The sequence below is a fragment of the Microtus oregoni genome, unplaced genomic scaffold (assembly GCF_018167655.1).
Source record: "Microtus oregoni isolate MIOR12 unplaced genomic scaffold, Mior012 000003F_ref0000135, whole genome shotgun sequence".
In the NCBI taxonomy this organism is placed as follows: Eukaryota; Metazoa; Chordata; class Mammalia; order Rodentia; family Cricetidae; genus Microtus; species Microtus oregoni.
The window spans coordinates 41,774,241-41,799,023 of NW_024543062.1; the positions used below are offsets into that span (position 1 = coordinate 41,774,241).

The 24,783-nt window shown below is 47.4% G+C and overlaps 1 protein-coding gene across 3 annotated transcripts in view; it reads left to right on the plus strand.

The window, feature by feature from the left end:
* Positions 1 to 24,783, plus strand: part of Rnf152 (ring finger protein 152) — a 73,133-nt gene that overhangs the window by 26,453 nt on the left and 21,897 nt on the right. Inside the window, exon 3 of one of the 3 annotated variants that reach the window (XR_005974034.1) lies at positions 10,524 to 10,645. The exons of the other annotated variants lie outside the window; for them this stretch is intronic. The gene's annotated coding sequence lies outside the window, so the exon portion shown is untranslated. Of the gene's footprint in view, positions 1 to 10,523; positions 10,646 to 24,783 lie in introns of those variants that run through there. 3 annotated transcript variants of the gene reach the window in all.

A 24,783-nucleotide genomic window follows, 5' to 3' on the forward strand; every position in this document is an offset into this window, starting at 1 on the left:
GAAAACAGGGGAATTTTGCCGAGTCATGGTGTTTGCAAGGCAATCCGTAGGGTATTGTACATGAGCCTATGGCTGGTCGCCTGGAAGCAGCAAAGGTGATCATGAGGACAGCCGCTCTAACTTCATCTCTAGGGCATGAGAAATCTAGGCTGGGGCTGAGGGACTAATTAAGATCAAGTCTCCAGTCCAGAGGTCCACTGAGGTCTTGACTCTTGGGCCAGCTAGACCTAGGGAGGAGTTCTGAAGGCTTGTCCTACTAGACACTAGCCTACAGGAGAGGGCGAATGTGAGCAAGCTTCAGAGTTGTGAGTTGCTGTGAGGAGTCTAGGGGGTGACATGGGAGGCTTTCCAAAGGAGGCTGTGACTCAGGATAGAGCCCACACCTCAATATGCATGGGTACAAAGGGACAGGTCTGGCTGACTTGGAGGCAGAGGCGCTGACAAAACGCTAGTCAGCTTCAGATGCATACAGCAAAGGTGCCAGTGAGAGAGTGTCCAGGAGACGTGGGCAGGAGGTCACAGCTTCTCCTCCCAACTGGAATCTCAGAGAGTGACCTAGAGCTGCACAGAAACCTCTGCCAGTGTGGGGACTACTTTTAGAAGTGGTCTTTCTAATCCCCTGGGAGGGTTAGCTGGCTTGGTGCATTTTAAGAAACTTAGCAATGGCACAGACTCCATATCAAGCTGACTTGAGCCACTTCCTCAACATGGGGTGTGGTCTCTGCTGCTGTTCTTGTAATGTCCACTGATTCAACATCAGAGGGCACATGCGTGTCTTGGGAAATGCTTTTTAGGCTGAAGTTTAGAGGCTTGCCTGACAACCACTTCAAGTAACTACTGATGAAGAAGGGTTTTCAACAGGCTGGTGCCCGAAAGCAGAGCCACAGAGCCAAGCTCCTGCTTTCGGTGGTTGACCGAACGGGGGTGGGGGGTGTGGGGGGGTGGGCATTCTTTCTGCTTTTGCACCCTTAGTGATCCTAACAAGACAACGAAGCAGAAGGATTGGCCAATTAGAGGGTGACCAGAGTTCAGAGGAAGCCCTCAGCAACACTGGGCTGCGGGGCACTTGCCATCCCATTGTTATTACATTGAACATGCCTTTTTTTGTATGTGTGGCTATTGAAAATTTGCTTTTGTTTTTGTCCCCCCAGGATTCAAACCAGAGTGTTCAGAGGCCCTAAGAGCTTAGAAGAATATGACAACGGTTAATATAAAAATTATTTTTACTTTCACCATGAAAATGAAGTCACGTGGATCTAGTGGGCCAGGTTCTTGAGGAGGAAGTGTTGAAAGCCCCCCCCCCATTAGATGAGGTAACCTTGGATGTGTCATTTCATGGCATTCGTCTTGGTTCCAGCTTCATTTCGTGACTGTGATAAAACACTCTGAACAAAAAAGCTTCAGGGATAAAGAGCCTATTTTCGCTCATAATTCCAGGCTATATGCTGTCACCAGGAGGAAGGCACGGTAGCGGGGGCATAAAACAACTGGTCGAATGGCACCATAGTCAGGGCAGAGTGCAGAGAAATGTGTGCGCCGGCTTGTCCTCAGCGTGAGTTTCCCACTCGCCGTCCCCAGAGGGCTGTGTCTTCCCACACTAGACATAGCCCAGGCTAACCCAATACAGACAATACCTCATTGAGACTCTCTCCCCAGGAGATGTGGTTTTAGTCTGTACAGCAATGAAAGTTTATAAAACTCTCATAATTGTAGTTTTGTTTTATCATTTGACACAAAGTCTCCTATGCCTCAGGATGTCCTTGAATTCGCTCTGTCATCAAGAATGACCACCAGGGCTGGTATGAAAGGTGACAGCCAGCATGTCTGGCTTGAGGTCTTAGTTTTAAAAGTTGAGAATAAAACAGTGTCTATGTTTGTTCCTGTTATGATGTTGGGGTTGTCATGATGGGTCTGAAAGCTGGGGTGTGATGTAACCATGGTGTAGCAGTTGTCTGCACATGACGCAGAGGCTGAGGCTCTCTCTCTCTGCTCCCCATATCTGCTTTCATTCACCCAGGGTGCTGACTGAAGAATGCACAGTTCCCTTTGTTTCACTACTTAATTAATTGAAAATGTCCTGAGCAACCGCTATGCTGCTAGAAGAGGATTAGGAGGGAAAAGACCGGGCATGAGCGTGTTTGGAAATAAAGCTTAGGTGATGCTGCTGTGATAATTATGGCGATTTGAAGATGGCCTTTATGGCAAGTCCTCAATTTTCCCGTCACTTCCCCTGGACTCTTCTACTTAAGCAGGCACATTTGCCGCCGGAGCCAGCCAGTCAGGGTCTAAATCCCTGGAGGATTTGGCAGCTCCCTGGATTTACTTTGTGTTTTCTGTGGCTAATTCTCCAGGACCTCAAGGTACCAAGGTGAATCTACACTGTGAGAGAGGACGTGAAACCAGGAGGCACAACAGAGGGAACATGAAATAAGGCTAAACACCCCTGTTTCCAGCTGCAAGAGTGGTCATCTCTTAGCCTTCTTGTCCCTATAGCCAAATACCTGATGGAAACATGGTATAAGGAGGAGGCTGCTTGTTTACTTCCCAGCTGCTCGGCACCTCAGACCCGAAATAACCACACAGAAACTGTATTAATTAAATCGCTTCTTGGCCAATTTCTTAAGCATATTGCTAGCTAGCTCTTACATCTAGAATCAACCCATATCCATTATTTTATATTTTACTATGAGGTTTGTGGCCTACTGGCAAGGTTCCAGTGTCTTTCTCCAGCAGGGCTACGTGGCTTCCCTCTCACTCCTCCTTCTTTCTCCCAGCATTCAGTTTAGTTTTCTCCACCTATCTCTATCCCCTGTGCAGGCCCAAGACAGTTTCTTTATTAACCAATGGTATTCACAGCATACAGAGGGGAATCCCACACCAGAAACAGCTTAAAAGTGGGGTAAAGGTGGGAGAAAATTTGTCAGCTCATGGCTTCAGTTCACGATCCTATGTCCTGTGTGGCTGGGCAGAGCATTGTGGTGGTGGAGCCTGTGTGAAGAATTTTGCCTCATGGAGAATAGTGAACAGGAAGGGTCCAGCACAAGGTGGGAGCTCATGGGCTGGCATCATCCAACAACACCTCACCTAAAGCTTCCACAACTGCCCCAAAGAGCATAGCAGCTGGAGACCAAACAGACAGTACTTGAGACTGGGAGTTTTCAGATGCAGGGCACGGCCCTGTCAGCAGAGCAGTGGCCCAGATGTTCCTGCCAGACACTTCCACGAGGGTAAGGGTCTCAGCCGTGACTGTCTGGGATTCATGTCCTCATCCTTTTCTTTTCGGCCTGTTCTTGGTTCTGGGTGCTGGAGGTGACAGGCTTGATGAAGCCTCTCTTGCATACAGGCCCACAGGGTTTGTGAATGATTCTTGGGTTCCCAGTATTTCTACTTTCCCAAGCCCTTGATGCTTCGGCAAGTATGTTTTTCCAGCTTGGATATTTTCTTCAGCATTCAGTGTTTAAGAGTCTTGATCACTGGCCCTGCTCTCATCATTTCTGCTCACCAACTCAGAATCAAATTTCAGAAATCAGCCAGTGAATCTTGTTAATGAGTCTTTTGGAAGCCTTTAGAAGCAGCTTTTGGGAAAGACCTCAGGAGGCCATTATGCCCACTATGGATGCTAACCCTGTTGTCTACTGAGGTTGATGACTTGTCTGGAGTGACATACCAAGTTGATGGCATAGGTGGGATTAGAACCCAGGAGCTTTCAGTACCTGAATGTGGGAAATATCCACTGGTGATGTTAAGGCGTGAGGAAAACGGAGCACTTTATCTCAAGTTTAACCAGTGTGGTGGCTGCTTAGGCCTCCCTCCCTTCTTTTCCTACCTCCCTTCCTCCCCTTCCTCCCCTACCTCCTCTCCCTTCTTCCCTCCCTCCCTCCTTCCCTCCCTCCTTCCTTTCTTCCGTCTTCCTCTCACTCCTTCTCCTCCCCTTCCTTGTCTCTCCCGCCCTGGGAGATAAAGTCTTTCTGTGTAGTCCTGGCTGGTTTGGAGCTCATTGTGTAAGCCAGATTGGCCTGAAACCCATGCCAGATCCCACTGCCTCTGCCCTTCGCATACTAGGATTCCAAGTGCACCACACCGTCCTGCTCCATCACTTAGTTTTAAGGCTGTGATGTTGCCAAGCTAATGATTTTATTGCATTTTAATAGATAAATTCTGATAAATCAGAATTCCAGGTGCTATGGCCTGTGTTGGATTTTGTCAATTTTATACAAATGAGAGTCACCTGGGGATAGGAGATCTTAACTGAGGCGTTGCCTCCATTCCACTGGCCTGTGGGCATGTCTATGGGGCATTTTCTTAATTGATCAGCAATGTGGGAGGTCCCAGCCCACTGTGGGCAGTGCCACGCCTGAGCTGGTGCTCCTGGGTAATATAAGAAATCAGGTTGAGCAAGCTATGGAGATCAAGCCAGTAAATAGTGTTTCTCCTTGACTTCTGCCTCTGTTCCTGCCCCTAGAACCCTGCCCTGCCTTCTTCAATGACAGACTTCCTCAGTGATTTGGAGGTGTGAGCTGAAATAAACACCTTTCTCCTTAAATTCCCTTTAGTCTGTATTTTATCATAGCAACAGAGAAACAAATTAACATACTCTTTTGATGGAAAAACTTTACAAAATACAGTAGCTTGCTGTTCTGAGCTAAGGACCGCAGCTGCTTCTCTCAGGTCTCTTTGGGGCATGAGGTGACTCTTGCTGCCCCTAAGTCATTCCAGCTTCAGGCTATAATCCTGTAGGGTGGGTTCAGGGGTTTGCATGTTCCAGGGCCACAAGCTACACAGTTCTCTCTGGCAGTTCTGCGCCCCTCCCCCCACATCGGCTCATTTAACTTATCTCCTCACTTGAATTCTTCCACATGACCTTTTGATGCTGTTTCCTTGTTCTCCAGACAGTGCCAATGCGTTCTCTGCAGTCTGGAGAGGTCATGCAGCTTGCTGCTCTGATGCCAGTTGCATTCCGATGTAGCATTGATCCCCTGCTATGTCCACATCAGACTGAACACGAAGGCTTGCCAGTAAGATTGGCCTGGCTCTGTTTACTCTCTTCCATTGTTAAAGTGTTAATTCAGCAATGGATTCCGATGCATTAGTGGAGAGAGGGGGAGAGAGTAAGAAGGGGAAAGAAATGGGGGCGGTAGATAAACCCCAAGTTAGCAGTAGAGATCTACCCTTTATGCAGAAACCCTCATTGCCTTCTGGTGGCCCTGGCTGAAATAACTCTTTATTCCAGAAAATGGCTGGCTGGGACTAGCAGGCAACCCTGATCTAGGAAACCCCTCACAGGCAGGCCCGCAGGCTAACCTGATCTAGGACACCCCTCACGGGCACACACAGGGGCTCTCAGGCTAACCTGATCTAGGAAACCCCTCACGGGCATACACAGGGGCTGTCAGGCTAACCTGATCTAGGAAACCCCTCACAGGCAGGCCCGCAGGCTAACCTAAACTAGGACACCCCTCACGGGCACACACAGGGGCTCTCAGGCTAACCTGATCTAGGAAACCCCTCACAGGCAGGCCCGCAGGCTAACCTAAACTAGGACACCCCTCACGGGCACACACAGGGGCTCTCAGGCTAACCTGATCTAGGAAACCCCTCACAGGCAGGCCCGCAGGCTAACCTGATCTAGGAAACCCCTCACAGGCACACACAGGGGCCCACAGGCTAACCTGATATAGGAAATCTCCCCATTGAGACTTCTTTCTCAGGTCAAACTAATCAGCGCGAGCCTCTGCGGAAGAGAGGAGGTACTGTGTGCGCAGTGGCGAAGCCTGCCTTTAGTAGACTGCATGCACCTCAGCTCCAAAGATGCTCTTAACCTTCATCCAAAAAGCTTACACGGCAAACAGACTTCACAAGTGGTTAAACCAAGTTGCTGGGTGGGGATGGGAGTTTGTCTCAGGTATCGGGTGGGCCTAATGCAGTCACAAGAGTCTTCCTAAGAGGGACAGTCAGAACTTATACTGGGAGACCCGTTTCATTGCTAGAGGAAGGGGTGAGGGCAGTTCGGAAGGGCCTTTGAGCCTCCGGTGCATAAATCATTGGAGGCTGCAAACGGAACGGGGGACAAATCTTTCTGAGCCTTGAAGGAAACATCCCTGCCAGCCGTGACCATGGCTTGTGGGGTGAGTTGCAGGTATTTGGCCTCCAGACCAACAAGATAAGAAAGCAGTCATGTTTTCAGCTTTGAAGTTTGTTGAAATTTGTCACAGCAGCAGCAGGAATTTATTTCCCCATTCTTCCCATGGTTAAATGGGACATTGCATCTTCTAAGTTTGTAGACTAGGAAACACTATCTAGATATTGTTAATCTTAAGAGTGATACTTTGTATTCACTGGGAACTGCAGGTTGGGTGGGAGGTCAGGAAGACCAGGGGACCAGTATCAAATACTTTTAAATTATGCGAGGAACAGATTGTGTTTGTGAATGCTAAATTATGGAATCATTTATTTATTTATTTGAGACAGGGTTTCTTTGTGTGTAGCCTTGACTGTCTTAGAACTCGCTGTATAGACCAGGTTGGCCTCAAACCCACAGAGATCACCTTACTCTGCCTCCCACGTGCTGAGATTAAAGATGTGTGCCACCACTACCCGGCTAGTATTTGAATATTTTTTTTGCTTGCTTGATTCATTTATTTTTATTTATTTGTAAGCGGGGCCCCTGGCCAGCATATTTGAATAATTTTTAGCTGTGAAATGGTTCATGGTCCTTAGCAGCTGTGGCGGGAGCAGGAAGGTGTGGCTCTTACTTCCAATAGCTGTGGGTCTCAATTTTGGGTGCTTGGTAGAATCACCAGTTACACTTCTAAAGTCCTGATGTCTAGTCTGGGAGTCTGGGGAGATCTCCATCCACAAAGTACCTGCTTTGCAAGACTGAGGGCCTGGTGATATGTACTTGTAATCCCTGTCCAAGGTGGAGGCAGGCAGATCCCTGGAGCTCACTGCAGCCAGCCTAGTCTAATTGCCAAGTTCTGGGCCAACAATGCAAACAAAGCAAAGTGGATGGCACCTGGAGAACGACAGTCCAGGTTGTCCTGTTGCCTGTACATATATGTACAGCACCTCCCACATACGTGCTTGTGAACATGCACTGGGGGGGGAAGGGAGAGAGGGAAGGAAGAAGGGAGGGAGGGAGAGAGAAAGGGGGAGGGATGGAGGGAGGGAGAGAAGGAAGGAGAGAGGGAGAGAGGGAGAGAGAGAGTCCTGACGTGCAAACTGCAGCCTAGACAATTAACTCAGAACTGCTCAAAGTCAGGCGGAAGCAAGCACCACAGCTTGATGGCAGCAATAACCCCTGCAGAGGATCTGCTGAAGGTCACAGACCGGTTTCCTGGGAGGCTGATCAGGACGTGGTCTCTGAGCTTAGGGGGAACCCCATGGAGGATACTGAGTCATCTCCCAGTGGTCAGTTTAGGGGCTGTGCTGTCACTCCAGACAACCATGCCGCTTAGTCACCCAGCACTCCTGAGCCACCACATTAGTGTCTACAGACACTGTCATAGCTCAGATGTGCCAGGGAACAGGCAGACAGAGGAGGCTCTCATCTCAACGGGGCTGTCTCTTGAGAAGTGGTCGATATTGCTTTTGTATATGTGCTTAAGTCTCCAATTGGAAGGAGAGAGAGATCATGGTGGAATTTTTCCTTTGAAGCCACTGTTTCCAGACGGTTGTCCTCATTGCCTCCTGGTTCCTTGGGTGTTCTGGGCTGTGGTATTCTGTGCTGCTGAGGCCAGCTCTGGCCTTTGACGATAGGTGATACTATGTGCCTTCCACATGTCTCAGGGAAGATGTTGCAGATAAAACTATTATATATATATACATATATATATATGCAGATAAAACTATTATATATATACATATATATATATATATATGGTAAGATATCAGGCAGATGTTGCTGTTGGATTTTCAGTGGGATTTCTGGGTCATGGCTGGAAAGACAACGGTCTAGAGAATGAGCCCATTATTTTCAGGCACAAGAACAGATGGCTGTATAAGATTCTGAGATGGGGAATAAATAGGGACACCTGCTCTGGTGTCATGTGACTTCTTATTGGTCATTTAACTATTTGGGTTTACATAGAAACTTCTAGGCTTGATTTTATAAAGGCCACACCAAGCAGATCTGTGTTTTGAGACCGTCTGGTTTATATTGTCTCAGTTTAAAGCTGACCCTTAACCTCACTGAGGGACTCTGACGGCTTATTTATCTATAAAATAGGCAGCTAAGTTGCCCTCCCCATGCTTTTATAAGGACTAAGAAAGACACTGTGTTTTGTCCCTGCTCCTGTCCCTCTGCCTTGGACTGGGCAGCATAGGAAATTGGCCAGGGCCCATTTGTGTGTGAGTTCTGGGGCCACCTGGTGGGGGCTACGGGGGGGGGGTCTTTCTCAGCATGAGCTGAAAGAAGTAGCTTGGGCCAGCTGTAAAATCGCATGCTGCAGCTTTAACCTCCCCGTTTCTAGGTACTATTTGCCAGCCCTCGTGTGACTATGTTTCTCATAGAAATGGTACAGAGTAAAATCCTCTTTTCCTGAGATCCCTCAATATAAGTTTCTTATGGTCCAAACAGCTATAGGCAGCTCAGTTCTACCTTTCAGTAGTTTGAGTTTTATTGGCAATTAGAGCTGGACACCAGTTTGGTGGGATTATGCCAGCTGTTTGAGTTGTTTTACTGGAGATCTACAGGAGAACCAATTTAAAGATGTGGAGGAATTGTTGAAAGTGTTTAGAGAACTTTGTTCCTCCTCCAGTTCCATTTAAAACCCCGGAAGGAAAAGTGATGGGATTGGATAATGGTAGTACCCGCCAAGTGATGGGATTGGATAATGGTAGTACCCGCCAAGTGATGGGACTGGATAATGGTAGTACCCGCCAAGTGATGGGATTGGATAATGGTAGTACCCGCCAAGTGATGGGAATGGTAGTACCCACCAAGTGATGGGATTGGATAATGGTAGTACCCGCCAAGTGATGGGACTGGATAATGGCAGTACCCGCCAAGTGATGGGATTGGATAATGGTAGTACCCGCCAAGTGATGGGAATGGTAGTACCCACCAAGTGATGGGATTGGATAATGGTAGTACCCGCCAAGTGATGGGACTGGATAATGGTAGTACCCGCCAAGTGATGGGACTGGATAATGGCAGTACCCACCAAGTGATGGGATTGGATAATGGTAGTACCCGCCAAGTGATGATGGGGTTGGATAATGGTAGTACCCGCCAAGTGATGGGATTGGATAATGGTAATACCCGCCAAGTGATGGGGTTGGATAATGGTAGTACCCGCCAAGTGGCAGCTGTGTGCCAGGCCATGTGCTTTGCTTGGCCTTCCTCCCCTTACCATGCAGGAACTGTGTGAGGTGCTGTTTTCATGGCTTTCCGGAAGGAGGCATGAAGGCACAGCAGGACAGGTAACTTGGCCAGTCAAGTGTCTTGTAAAGGAAGCCTTGCCACTTCAGTTCCGGCAGCTCTGATTCGTGGGCTTTCATTGCTCTGGAATTACTGAGGTGGCTATAAAATCCACAGTTGGGCAGGAAAAGGAAAGGGCCTCTTCCAGAGACATGGAGTCCACTAGCTGGTGCTCCTCCATGTCTCCCTGACAGTTTGAACAGAGATGTGAGAGTCTCTTAGCACTAGGGAAGCTGAGCTCTCAGAAATGCCGAGAATGGTCCTACATTTATAGAACCTGCCAGGGCTTCATCAAGAAGCAAGGTGCCACTTAAAACTCAGTTAATGAGGGAGATCTGTCTGCCTGAGGGATACAGTGAGAAGCTACAGTGTAGCGCTGTCCAGTTCAACTTTTAAAAGTTCTTTCTCCACATTTTTAAAAAAGTGCACAGACTTCAGTATGATTCTGGTAGTCACCTTTAGCTGCTTCAACTCAGGGACTCAGACCTCCTTAATGTGTCTGCAACCAAGAAGGACCCCAATGTCTCCTACAACTTACTTCTTATAAAGTATAATAATGGGCCCAGAGGAATTCCTTAAAGAAACAAAATGAAGATTTTTCTATAAAGAAAGCAGACTGTGTAGTATAAAACTTAGCCTTGTTTTTCAATGGAGTTGAGCCCGAAACCATTCAACCTTTCTAAGTTTCTGTATAGTCTGAGTATTTGCAGATTCCTTGTTCATACTCTCATCAAAAGAAAAAAAAATTGGCTTCATGAATGATTTGCCCAGAATTTACATGGTATTAGGCTCTGTAAGCAGTATGGAAGTATGGAAGTGATTTGAGTTAGCAGGAATAAAATGTGGAACAATTATTAATGGTTAGAGAACTTGTAGCAGCCTGGGTGCCACTTACCTATCTTCAGACCAGGAATGGATGTGGATGCTGTGATCACATGAGGAAAGCGAGCATCCTTGCATTAAGGCAGCTGTGGAGGTCCAGAGCAGTCCCTGGTGAAGTCAGTAGGGGCTGCAGCGAAGCCTTTCAGCCTGCACCAGATGCTGCTGCACCCTGTGAGAGGTGGGAGAAAGGTTCAGAGCTCAGGTTGGTTTTGATCTCTTGCAGGAAGTGAATGATGAGAATTGAGATGTCGGAGGACACCTGCCCGCCCCACTTCCAGTGCTTTCTCTACCACAGCCCACTCTACATCTAGGCAGGAGCTCTTTGGAAAGAAAGGCCTTCCCCTGAACCTGCTGGTAGGGCTTGTTTTGTCTACTCAACCCTGCTATTAGAAGGAGCTTTCACTGTTGCTAATCTGGCTGCTATGTTTTGTTCCAGCCAAACTCTGTGCATTTAAGCAAGGATATTGCTTGCACATCTTCAGTTGACTTCTAGCAGTGTTGGGGAGGGTGACTGGTAGCCAAGGAACACTGACTTATTTTCCCTGGAGCTGTTGGGACATAACCGAAGGTTTCACACATATTAAGCATGCGGTCTGACACGGAGCTACAGGCCACTCTGTTTCTTCTCCTTCATTGTGTTTGACATAAAAACCGAGAGCATCTCTCTTAGAATATGTAGTCATCCAGACATTTGGGGCAATTATTAATGGTTACAAAGATTGTAGAAATAGCGATGCCTCTTGCAAAAACATTGAACGAGCCAGGGAAGTGTAAACAGTGTTGTGGATCCCAGACAGACAGAGTTGGCCAGAGCAGCTCTCCCTGCCCCCTCACAGGACTTATTAATTGCTGGTTGATGGGAGAGGAGCCCAGAGGCAGCCTTATTCTGAGTGTGTGCTGAGCGCAGAGCACAGCTCCAGAAGCTGGGGTCGCAGCAGGAGAAAAGCGCAGAGAGCTGATCATGCAAGGAGATAGGGTGACGTCACACAGCCTGGAATAGGGAGGGGGCATATGTGTGTCTCAATTTTTTTTTTTAAATGACAAACAAAGAAAATGAACAAAAGATACTAGGAGATGTCCTTTCAAAAAAGTCTTGTTACTGTTCTATAGCTGTGAGGAGAAGGCAACTTATAGAAAAAGCATTTAATTGGGGGGTTGCTTATAGTTTCACCAAGTTAGTTCACAGGGAACCTCATGGGGGTGCATGGCGGCAGGCATAGTGCTGGAGAGGTAGCTGAGAGCTCACATCTGATCCACAAGCTGCAGGCAGAGGCAGACTGGGTCTGGCAAGGGCTTTTGAAAAGACAAAGCCCACTCAGGGTGACACACTTGCCCCAGCAAGGCCACCCCTCCTAAGCCTTCCTAAACAGTTTCAATTACTGGGGACCAAGCAGTCAAACACATGGCAGGCATTCTCATTCAAACCCCAACAGGGCTCAAGGAAACCCTTGGTAAGACAATGCCTTGGGGCACAGGTCCAGAAGAAGTGGAGAGGGGAGGTGTGTCAGCATGTGTCAGAGTCCTGCAGAGTGAATGGAGTGGAGGCTAGCCTGGAGTTGCTGGACTAGCAAGCAAGACTGGGGTCAGGAGAGCCCTGGGAGGCATGGGGTGGTTGTCTGGTACTGCAGTGTTGGGAGAGGGTTGTGAACTCCCACAGGCGTGACAGCAAAACTGCAGTGCCCAATACACGAAGTTGAACAGAGTTCCATGCTGGGCTACTGTAAAAATCCTCAGCCAGAGGGGGGCAGCTCACAAGACAACCCGGGTCAGTGGAGCAGAGAAGGCTTGTAAGTGGATTTAAGGTCAAACCTGTGGGTGAGCCGAAGATGGGATGAGAGAGACATCTTAGATACGAATGAAGGTTGTTGGGGTTCAGTGGGAGGGTACTTTCTTAGCATATAGGAAGTCCTAGATTTAATTCTTAGGACCAAAAAAAAATTAAAAATTGAATACTAAAAAAAGTAAAAGTGATGGTGTCAGTTTGAGCCCAGGACCCCTGGTTTGCTAAGTGGGTACACTCAGTACATCCTCAGTACCTGTGTGGGAGATTCAAGTTCAAACCGAAGAATTTCTAAAGGGTCTTGTTTGGTCAGACCTCTGATCTGTCTTTGGGCAGCTCAGAACCTCGAGGAGTGCAGCGCCTGTTCTAGCTTTCTTCTCAGGAAGTAAGCCGCAGTCGCCAGTCCTGTGCTTGGTGCCACTCGCGCAGACTACACCTCATGGTCACGTGCAGTGGTGAGGTTGATGACACCGGCGTCTGTGGGGCCAACACTGGGAGAAGAGAATAGGGACACCCTGGTGCTGAGAGGGTGCCGCTGGCAATCCAGGGCCCCTTCCTCTTCAGAATAGGAGGGGAAGGAATGTCCTCATGGCAGGAGCAGAAGTCCAAAGTCTGGAGAGTGAGCAGCATGCGGCAGCGAAGGGACTGATGAGAGGCCACATATGTGGCTGCGAGGAGGTGCCCCACTATTTGATAATAATGGCTTTAAACCTTTGATTTTCATTACAAGATGCCATAGCAGACAGTCCCTGTGTGAGAGGGGGTAACTTTTACATCTTAGAGAGAAGGAAAAGAGAGTCAGGTCGCATTGAGAATTAGGAAGTGTACTCACATTAGGCCACGGTAACAGAATGCCATAGGCTGACTTAGAAAGAACTGAGATATAATCCTCACCATTCTGGAAGGCAAAAGCCCATGATCGAGGGAAATCTGGTGTCTGATGAGAGCCTATTGCACAGACGGTGACTTCTAGCTGTGTCCCTGCACAGTGGTTGGCTTGGGTTGTGACTACCACGCTCATGACCTTGGCTCCTCCTCATCCCTTTATACTGGGGATCAGGCCACAACGTGCACATTTTGGGGTGAACATTGAAATTGTAGCAATTTCATTGCATTGAATAAGCTTTCAAATGGGTTCAAGGTCAGATTTTTTTAAGGGACAGTGATGACTGCCATTCCGGGAGGCCCCACAAGAGTGGGTTTGCTGGTGTGGTAGTCTTATTTTGATGACAGATTTAGTTTAGCACGGTCCCAGCTGTGTCTTAAGACCCTTGAAATGAAATGACAGTGGAACCTTCGAACCCACAGGGGGCGAAGCACTCTTTTCAAATATAAGCTAAAAACTTCAACATCTTATTGGAAGGGAGATCAGCTTTTGTTTTGCTTGTTTTGTTTTGTTTCTGTTCAGAAGCTTCTGGGTGGTAGAGTCAGTGCAGATGGCAGCTGAATGGCAGGTGCTGGTGTCAGCCTCAGAAGAGCTCCGATCTTTGGAATGACTTGATTATCCAGTGAGGTTTTCTCTGAGGTCTGGTATTTCCCCCTTCACACATCCAAACTGTCACCTCTACACATGACCATAAAGGGCACGTTAGCCTGCTTCCCTAACTGTGTGAAAACCTCACAGGGTCTGTTCTTGTGTCCAGGGATGGCCCTGGGAGAAGAAAGGAAGTAAAGAGAAGGAATCAGGCCCTGTTATTTGCTCTGCATAAATTGTTAATCAACAGATTAAAGAAGCATTTTTTTTTTGCAAGGCTATGTGAATATCTAAAGGTCATCAGAGCTTTTCAAAATCTAGGTTAAATGCACTTTACAAATCCCTTGAGAAATCAAGTTTTATTGCCCTCACAGGAGATAAAGGGTTTAAACAATGTGACATGGGCATCCATGCTCCTGTTACCTTATTTCTAAGTAGACAGGAGGGGACCAATGCAACTGACCTGTCTGTGTGGAATTTTACCTTTAAATGAAAAAATGCTCCTGTGAGTTCCCTGTAAGCCAGAGCAAGGCCAAGGAGCAAGCGAGAGACTCAGGAGACTGGGCGTGGGTTCCTCCACCAGCCTAGAGTGATGAAGACTCCCTTTTGTTTTGGCGGAAAGTCACTGCATGGTTCCTCCTGCTTTATAATGCTTCGTGCTTTTAATGTATTTTACTTTTTCTTATGGTGAAATACATTTAACATTCTTTCATTTTAGTCTTTTTATTTCATATTCATGTAATTTTTATACATGTGGCATATGCCTGTGTGTATATTGGTATGTGCAAATGTTTGTGTGTGCCTGTACACTTGCACGCTTGCATGCATGCACACACATACAGGTCTCAGGACATATCTGTGTTTGTGTGTACAGACGTCAGAAGTCAACACTGAATATGTTTGTCTCTCACTCTCCATCTCACCTTTCTTGAGATGTTCTGTCTCTGAGCCCAAAGCCCCCGGACAGACTCAGAGAAGTGTTGGCGAGCGCTGCAGGTGTCTGCCTGTGCCTGCCTACCTGGTGCAAAGGTCACGCATGCATTGCAGCACTCATTGCTGCACTTGGAGCTTTGCAGTGCTTCTGGGGAGCTGAACTCAGGTTCGTGTGCTTACGCAACACTTCACCAACTCAGCCACCTCGCAGCCCCAGCTTTATTTTAAATGTATGGTTCACTGATGTTAAATACTCACCGCCACAATTTTTGGAACTTTCTAGTTTTGTTTTGTACAATTTAAACTCTGTACCTCTTAATACTAACCCTACCTTTTAAAACACCTATCGGTTTCTGACAACCATCACTGTCTCTCTCACACCCTCTATCCCCTGTGCTTGTGCACGTGTGCCTGTGCGTGTGTCTATGTGTGTGTACAAGTGTATGTGTGCATGTGTGTGCATGTGCGTGTGTGCCTGTGTGTGTACAAGTGTATGCGTATGTGTGTGTGCATGTGTGCCTGTGTGTGTATAAGTATGTGTATGTGTGCTTGTGTGTGTGCATGTGTGCCTATGTGTGTATAAGTATGTGTGTGTGCATGTGTGCATCTGTGTGTCCATGTGTGTGCATGCATGCACGTGTGCGTGTGTGTGCATGCATGTGTCTGTGTGCCTGTGTGTATAGGTATGTGCATGCTTGTGCATGTGTGCATCTGTGTGTGCATGTGTGTGCGTGTGTGTATGTGTGTGTGTGTGTGTGTGGTGCTCAGGAGAGAAACCAGGGCCTTGTACATAGCAGGAGGGCATTGTGCTGTGAAGCCATATCCCTTTGACTGTATGAATTACCTTGCTTCAGTGGGGTCATATGATCCTTGTGTTTCTGTGACTGACATACTCAGTGTAGTGACTTCAAGACACATTGATATTATAACAGGTGGCAGGGTTTTTGTCCTTTTAAGGCTACATAGTAGTTTGTTATATGAATGTATTGTATTTTACCTATCTGTTCATCTGTCTGTGATGCCTGAATTTTTCTTATTTTATCTATTAGAAATAATCTGCAACATATGTCTTTAAGTCTTCAAGGTCTTGATTTGGTTTTTCTGGGCATGTGCCCACAGTGGATTTGCTAAATGAAATGGTAATTCTATACTAAGTTTCTTGATAAACTGCAGCATGGTTTCCCAAAGCATCAGTATTGTGGTTCACCACTGGCCTACGTTACTTCTAGCGAGTGCCAGCTTTTATACAGCGTACATGAGAATTGAAAACAAATTTTTATTTTTGGATTTGTCCAGCAGCCCTGCTTCCTGCAATCCTTTCGGAGCAGGGTGGCTAGTGTGTGCTCAGGCCTGTGCTCCAGATGTGGGGCTCTGGAGGAAACCTGTGCAACCCATGCACTTCCCACGAAGACTCCAGGCTGTGGTGTAAGCCAAGGGAGGGGGGCAGATGGGCATCTCATGGCTGAACACCTGACCTTCTGCCACAAAGGAAAGCAGAGGCCAGGGAGCACCTCTTGTGGTTCTAGATGCCAGGGAAACAAAACCTTCCTGGGGGTGGCAGAGTGTGACAGCTGCCAAGTTTTTTCAAACAGTGACAGCAGCCTCCTCCAGAAAGGATCCCTGGGAACATGAACGAATGTGCTTCTTTTTCATCTGGTTTGTGGTCAGCTGTCAATTAATAGAACAGCACAATGAGTTAGAGGACCAGGTCGCAAAGGGTCTTTCAGGAAATGATGATACCATGGAATTATTCTGCCTTCATTGTGTTAGCTGGAAAGGGAACAATGGCTTGTTCACAGCAAATTGTTTAGGAGGAAAGAAGTGTCATACATGGTATTGCTGGTCAGAGAATAACAAGTGAGTGTGATAAATACCTGGCAGAGATAAGCACAGCAGTTTAAAGGTCCCTGAGCTTGGCTTAGCTTGGGGATTTTCCTATTGTGTTCTTTGTACTGGGTTTCTTTTAGCCTCACATACGCTGGGCAAGAGCAGTGGCCTTTAGTTCCTTCCCCTGTTCTCTCTCTGTCTCTCTCTGTCTCTCTCTGTCTCTGTCTCTCTCTGTGTGTGTGTGTGTGCAGGCAGATGTTTGTCTGTGGAGGCCAGGGGACCTCAACTGTCAGACTCTGGGTGCCTTATGTTTTCTTTAAGATAGGATCTCTCACTTGTGACTCATAGATGGAGCTATCCAGAGAGCCCCAGGGATCCAAATGTTTTGCCTCTCCAGTGGTGGGTATACACGTGCACAACAGTGTTCTGGGGATGGAATTCAGGTCCTTGCGCTTGCATGGCAGGCCGTTGGCTCATGCAGTTTCTACTTCTATTTTTGGAAAGAAAGCTTTACTAGAACATGGTCATGTCCACTTTCTGCTACCATGGTAGAGTTGAGTAATTGCTACAGACAGATCCACAAAGTCTGAAACATTCCCATCTGTCTTTGGGAAGCTAGTTGACCTGTGTTTCTTGATGCTGCTGTTCAAACTCAGCCCAGAGCAGTCATTGGCCCCTGAAAGCCCAGGGAACACAGTAGGGGGATTCTTCAGTCATGGCAGGAGAGGGGTTCAGCGATCAGCCTCCAGACGATGTGTGCACAGCTGTGTGCACAAAAAGTGTGTGTGTTTGTTTTCTCTTCCATTCCTTAGAAGAGGGGTCCGTCACCCTCAACATTTTCTTGTCATGCTTACGACACCCCAAACTTGAGAATCCCTAAGTTAGAGGGACCCTCGTGCACCTAAAAGGTGTCTTCTGAGGGCTTCACTACTCTACAGACTCGGTATGCATGTTTATTATCTTTAAATGCAGCGTAGATTTGTGAACTGTGTCTTTTTGCAACTATTATTAGTGGACAAGAGACTGCTTCATGGATTGTTTCCTTGGGCCTTGCTAGTGTCATATCATACAGCAAGCAAGGGGTGTTTACTATATGCCTTTCTCTCTTTTGAGAGATGTAAGCCATCCAGAATGTTAGGCCTTTGTGGTAACATTTTATACACATGCAATCGAAATCCCTGACAGTATTGTTAAACACCCGTCACGCCAAGAACCTGCTTGTCATTTCTAAATGATAGGAGATCTGGATGGGTCAAGTCTGACTTCTACCTGCCCTTCTCTTGCATGGCTTTGCTTATCCAGTGGGGTCGTTTCCTCCCCCATCAGCTCTTGCAGTAGATAAGTGCTTCTGTGTTACCCAGGGTAATAGATACTTCCAAAGATGGCAGCTGGGCAGCACAATAAAGGCAGAAGCCACATAGTGCTGCTAGCAAAGGAGAGAGGAGCTTTGGATGGAATATTCTGGAAACCCACAGAGGGGCTTGTCCCTTTGTCGCATACATGGCTACCTGACAATCAAATACGATTGTCACTGTTACCTGTGACCTTTTGGGTATTACTATTCAAAGAGAAGATTCTCCTGTGGACCAGGTTGGCTCTGTCTGGGTCCTGGGTTCTGGGGACTGAGTTAGGACTCTTTAAGAGAACCCAGGAATTCCTGAAGGCTCCCTATGAGGCCACAAAGCAGAGTTGAACACATCGCAGCACCACAAAAATGACCAGTTGGATGAGATCAGGCATGTTCAGGGTGGTCTGGCTGTAGACAAGACGACACAGTCAGCTTGCAGAGCGGAGCATGAGAATGCAGCAGAGGACGACACTATCTTCCCATCCCTGCTTAGCAGGCACAGCTACGTGGGGTTGTGCAGAAAAGCCACCATGATTGCAGGCTATGCTGAACCTTGCCCACTTGAGGTCCTTAGATGGTGCCTTGTGGGTCTATAACAATATACCACACACTGGGAAACTTATAAACAAAAGTTATTTTTCCTAGTTTCAGAGGCCAAAGGAGTGTGGGAAGATTCAGCTTCTGGTGAGGGTTTGTAACCTGCTACACAGTACATTCCTGTGCCATTAGACGGAGAAGGGCAGGGTAGCTATTCTGGGCTGTGTGTGTGCGTGCATGCATGTGTGTGATGTGTTGCTCATGTGTGTGCATGTGTGTGAGCATGTACATGTGCATGTGTGTGTGTTTTCACAAGCAGATGCAAATGTTTGTGCAGGCCCACATGTAAGTGCATGTGGAAGCCAAAAGTTAAGTTCAGGCATTGTTCCTCAAGAGCCTTGTATTTTGAGACAGCGTCTTCAATTGGCTGGGGAGCCCCATCTGCCTCTGCTAACTTGGAGTTGGTATTAGGAATGCATGTGGCCACACCCTGCTTTAAAAATATTTTATCAACTATTTGACAGTTTCATACAACGTCCTTTCTCTTAGCTCCTCCCATATCCCCCTTCATTCCTTCATGTCCTGTTTAAAAAATAAATCGACTCCAAATTGTGCTGTCTCTTCAGGGTGTGAGGCACACCCTGCTTTTTATGGAGAGTGAACTTTGGTCCTCATGTTCGCATGGCTCACCAACTGAGTTGCCTTCCTGTTTCCTCCCCCTGTAAAGTAAAGACAGGCCTCACCCAGTGTTGCATCTCCTGAGGACATCCTCTGGGAGAGGCTTCAGCTGATGCTGTGAGGACTCCAAGCATCCAGAACTGAGTGCCTGCCTAATCTTATAAAGGGCTCACGGGGCCTGTTCATTTCCTGACTGTGTCCCCGACAGATCTGGGGGCAGTACACCTGACCACATGGCCAATTAGTCAAGTTTTGGTTTCCAAATTACATTTGTCCTCTTGGAGAAAGGACTGGATCTGGGCCAGGGGAAGAAGTCCAGGATAAGCCTGAAATATCTTTAGTGTCACCAAGTAAGGAAGTGCTCAAAGGATAGCCGGGACATGCCCAACGGCACAGGAACCAGCCGTAAGGTGTTTGCCTTGGCCAAGCTTGGCATTGTTGCAGAATCAAAGCATTCAACAGGCAGAGATTAGAACTCGCTGGATAATGTGAAACTCTTGATGCATGACTAGAAGGAAGGAATAAGGGAGAATGTTTTACCTGTATGAGAATTCAAATGGTCAGTGTAAAAGATGGTGGAATTAAAAAAATCATCTGTTAACTTCTATTGTCATCATTAATTCAGTCACTTTATAAAACTGGGGGGATCAGTGACCGAAATGCGTATGAAGGTATTTACATAGCCTAGGGCCCTTACTCCACAAAGCACTTACTAAATGCGCTACAACATGATGAGAAAATACCAGAGAGACACAGGTGACAGAGTTCATTTAACAGAGTCACCTGCTAGGGTGGGATGGGAAACGATGGAGACACTTTTCTAACACCTCCAGGAGCACAGCACCCTCAGAGCCCCTCCTGGACACCACTAAGAGAAGTGATACTCTGAAATAGATGCCACGTTACAGGAAAGACCAAAGGACCGCTCCAGCTGAAGACTAGAGAAACACTAAGGGTGACCGTAGACTGTGAGCAGCCTTTCCTTTCTCATATGGTCATTCGGCAAGGTTAGAGAGTGGTGCTAATCTCTCTGGGTCACCTCCTTGATTCCTAATGGTTGCACTGTAGTTACGTAGGACTTGGCCTATGCACAACTGTTTGGACTTCAGTTTTTAGCTTACCACTGATGGTCCCAGGAAGGGGGAAAGGGAGCCTTTATTTTTTGCAACAAAGTGAGGTACAGTGGAAAACTGTTATGCTTATGGAAGTGGGAGCTGATGTCAGAAGTGGGAGGAGCGTGAGCTTGAATTGGCACCTGGTGTATTCTGCTGAGAAGGGAGGTTCTGGCAGCCACGAGAACATATAGGGGCAGTCAGCTTAGGGTGAAGAAGTGTCAACCTGCAGAAAAGAGAGTAAATGGAAGTCAGAGGAGACTGGGCAAGACCTCAGCAGGTCTGAATGTAGAGGTGGATCCTGGATTTAAGTGGGCCTCCCAAGCAGACACGTGTTGATGCACATGAGGCTCCCATTACTGTGCCCCAGTGCCATATCTGTAAAAAGAATTCCTGTCTGGTCCTACCGGCAAGTGTTAGTGTTGTCTGGGGACAGTCTGGGCCTATATAGAGATGTTCTCGGGTTGGTGGGAGGGTATCAAGGCCCTCGAAAGCATCTTGAAGTGTGTTCAACAAGTGTGGTTTATGCCACAGCGTGGTGTGTTTCATTTACTGTTGGGCTCTTGAGGTTTGTTTGCTTGTTTTTCTCCTACGAGTTGGGCTGATTCAAAGTGTAAGGTGTGAAGGTGGATTCACGTGCCACTGCTCTGTCTGGTTTAGCAGCTGATCTTTAGAGCCATCTGTGACTGTCACCATGGTCCTTTGAACATGATAGAACAATTGGAAAGCCACAGGATGAGCCTGCAGCTGAATTATGTGTTCACTTGTGTTTCCCGTGAACTCGGCTCACCTGTGGTCTGAATGGCTAGCATGTGCTTAGATGCTGCAGTTTGCAGAAATGATGAGCATGCGTGTCCTGTCCTGGAGGAAGCAGTGTGGGGTGGAGAGATGTGAATGGGCATGTCTTAACAGGGCAAGGGATCATTTAAAGGGGCTGACGTAGGGCTAAGAATGGAGGAAAGGAGTCTCCCCGACTGTGCAGAATGACAGGCAGCCTTTAAATCAAGAACTATGTGTTTCTTTGAAGAATGGCCCAGAGGTAAGGAGCTGGAGTGTAAGGGTGGCTGGAACCTCAGACACACACAGCAGTGGGAGATGGGGGCCCAGAGGTGCTGAAACTGGGTCCCCAGGGACTTGTGTGCCTCATGCGAAAGCTGCAGGATACAGTACAGTGGTTCTGAGCCAGGAGATCTCTTAGAGTCTGAAGAATGAGGAGCGAATTAGGCACCTTTATGTCTGTGGCTCCCCACACACCTATGGAAAGGGCCACCGGAGTTTTCTAGAAGTGGAGAGGCTTGCTAATAAACTTTTTATTTTGAAAATATATCCAATTCTGAAGAAAAGTGGAAAAGAAAAGCACAAGACCAAAACCACCTGTGTTAATCTCTGCCACACTTGGGATGTCAGGGTGCTCTGACTGGTCTACCTAGCCACAGCAGCATCACACCAAAACCACCGCTAGCTCAGTAAGAGCCCCAATCCGCAGGTCCTGTCCAGAAATGCCTTACTGCGCTGAGAGCTAGCTTAGCCAGTAATGTGCCTGCCACAAAGGCATGGAGGTCTGATTTAGATCCCCAGAACCCACTTAAAGAAGTCAGCTGTGATGGTGTGTGCTTGTAATCCCAGTGTGAGGGAGGTAGAGACAGGCAGATTTCTGCAGCTTACTGCCAGCTAGCCTAGTGCATTTAGCAAGTCCAGATACTAGTGACAGACTGTGTCTCAACATGGAAGGTGGGGGCTGGGGAGATGGCTTAGTGTTTAAAGTACTTGCAGCACAGGCATGAGGACTAGAGTGGGTTGTCAGAAGTCATCTGATTGCTGGTGGACATGAGCAATCGCCTGTAATGTTGGCCTTGGAAGATAAAGACACAGCATCCCCAAGCAAGCTGGCTGGTAAGACAAAATGGGGAGTTCTGGGTCTGATTACGAAAAAATGCCTCTGTGAATAAGGTAGAAGAACAACTGAGATGATTCTCAATATCAATCACAGGCATCAACATGTGTACATGCATCCACACATGTGTATACTCATGTGCACATACACACACGTGTGTGCTTGCCCACATGTACATGTGTGCTTGCTCACACGTACATGCACACACACACACACACACACACACACACATGCTACTTTCCCTTGAAATGGAAACAACAGGGTGGGTAGCTCCTGAGAAACAGTCAAAGCTGGTCTCCACATGCACCAATAAACAAGTGTACCTCTGCAAAAACATCCACACCCACACAACATGCACACACTAGAACACAAATGTACCCTTGCACAAACATCCACACCTTCACAGGCACACTTACCAGAACACAAGTGTACCCCTGCACAAACATCCACACCTATACAAGGTGCACACTCACCAGAACACAAGTGTACCCCTGCACAAACATCCACACCTATACAAGGTGCACACTCACCAGAACACAAGTGTACCCCTGCACAAACATCCACACCTATACAAGGTGCACACTCACCAGAACACAAGTGTACCCCTGCACAAACATCCACTCCCACACAAGGCGCATGTCTGTGGAGGAGTTTCTAGACTGAGTCTATAGAGATGAAAAGAGTCATCCTGAGTGTAGACAGTACCATCCTATGGGCTGCAGTCCTGGCTAGAGGAAAAGGAAGAAGCCAGCTGAGTACAGGCATCCATCACTCTCTGATTCCTGATTTGCACACTGCGTGGCCAGCAGCCTTGGCAGCCATGCCTGCCCACTGTAGTACAGTGTGAGCCGATGCAAACCCCTTCCTTCCTTAAGTTGCTTTGACAGGCACTTAATCAGTAGTTAATATGGAGGCTGGCTCAATGAGTGACAGTTTGCTGATCTGGGAAGTAGCAGAGTCTGCTACCATTCTCAGAAATCAGGGAGCGGTATCTTTAGCATGTTTGATATTCTCTTCTATGATCATCCCTATGAGATGGCCATTAGACTTAGAGAGCTGCCAAAATTAGCAGAGGTTACCTGGATCCATGATAGATTTAAGGACAGAAAAACCTAGTTGTCTGTGTCTCTTTCTGTGCTTGTTGCACTTGATGCTCAGGGTTAGACGATATTTTCCAAATGTGTGGCCTCGTTGGGCACATTTCCTCATCAGCTAAAGAAGACCAGACGGGCTGTGTGAGCTGCACCATCAGCTTCCAAGGAAATCATGTCTGCGTGTGAGTGAGTTTCCGTGCTCTCTGACATTCTGGCAGGTGGAAAGCGCAGGTCAAACATTCGGGTGGTCCTTTGAGGGCAGGGGCTCCTGGGGGAAATGGGTGTAACCTGTGGAGCCCTGGCAGCAAGGCGGAGTGCACCACATCACATGCACAGTTCGCTGAGGTTTTGTTCTCTCCCGCTTTCTTCACGTGTAGGTTCAGTTTGACCCTGCTTTATTTTAAGTTACTCAATAGCTTGAAAACATTCGGGAATTATTTTCTGAAATACACTAGCTGTCTCAATAAAGCAATTTAATCTGATTCCTGTGACCTACATCAGTAATGGTTTATGAGAAATCTGTTTTTATTTAAATCTGCATTTTTGTTTAACTCCTATTACAGTTGCATCTCTGAAGAGCTGTCAGAGACCACATTACTGTAAGGAGATTGATTGTGTTGGCAAAAGTTGGTGGATTTTAGTAGAAGCCTTTAATCAAAAGCAAAGGGAAGTATGTTGTCATTGCCTCTGTGTGCACTTTCACATGTACATGCACCCGCACACGTGTGCCATCCCCAAGAAACAGAAACAACAGGGTGGGCAGGTCCTGAGGAGCAGCATCCAATGGTCTTGCTTTTCACACTGCTGTGACAAAGTAACCAAAAAACACACACAAGGAGAGAGAGGTCGTCTGGTTCACAGTGTGTATATCCACTGCAGCAGGATGGAGAGAGAGGATGTCTGGTTCACAGTGTGTACATCCACTGCAGCAGGATGGAGAGAGAGGATGCCTGGTTCACAGTGTGCACATCCACTGCAGCAGGATGGAGAGAGAGGATGTCTGGTTCACAGAGTGTACATCCACTGCAGCAGGATGGAGAGAGAGGACGTCTGGTTCACAGTGTGCACATCCACTGCAGCAGGATGAAGGATGGAGAGAGAGGATGTCTGGTTCACAGTGTGCACATCCACTGCAGCAGGATGGAGAGAGAGGACGTCTGGTTCACAGTGTGCACATCCACTGCAGCAGGATGGAGAGAGAGGACGTCTGGTTCACAGTGTGCACATCCACTGCAGCAGGATGAAGGATGGAGAGAGAGGATGTCTGGTTCACAGTGTGCACATCCACTGCAGCAGGATGAAGGATGGAGAGAGAGGACGTCTGGTTAGCAGTGTGTACATCCACTGCAGCAGGATGGAGAAGTGGCCGCTCACATTGGGTCCAAACCCAGGAAGCAGAGAGTGATGATCGGGGCCTGCTTAGCAGCGGGCCCGCTCATGTTTCTGCTATAGATTGTGTCTTGGTGGTGCTACAAATGTGCCATGATGTTCTAAGTGTCGCTGACATGAGAGCTGACTGACACAGCTCCCTCATCTTTGTTGGTAAGAAAGCCACATTGTGGTGTACTGAGAAGCCAGGTGTATTGTTACCCAATTGCTATTTGGTTATTGAAAGCATATTTTTGTGTATGGCCAGGCATAAAATGAACTCTAAATAAATAGAAGGTCTTCTAAAATCCCACCAATGCTCTGAACTAACCTGAAATACTCTGGAAGTGAGTTTGAGGCTGAGTATTGTGTCTTAATTTCAAGAAAATGAATTGGATTTTATGTGGCCTTTATGTAGAGCTAAAGATAGCTCTAGAT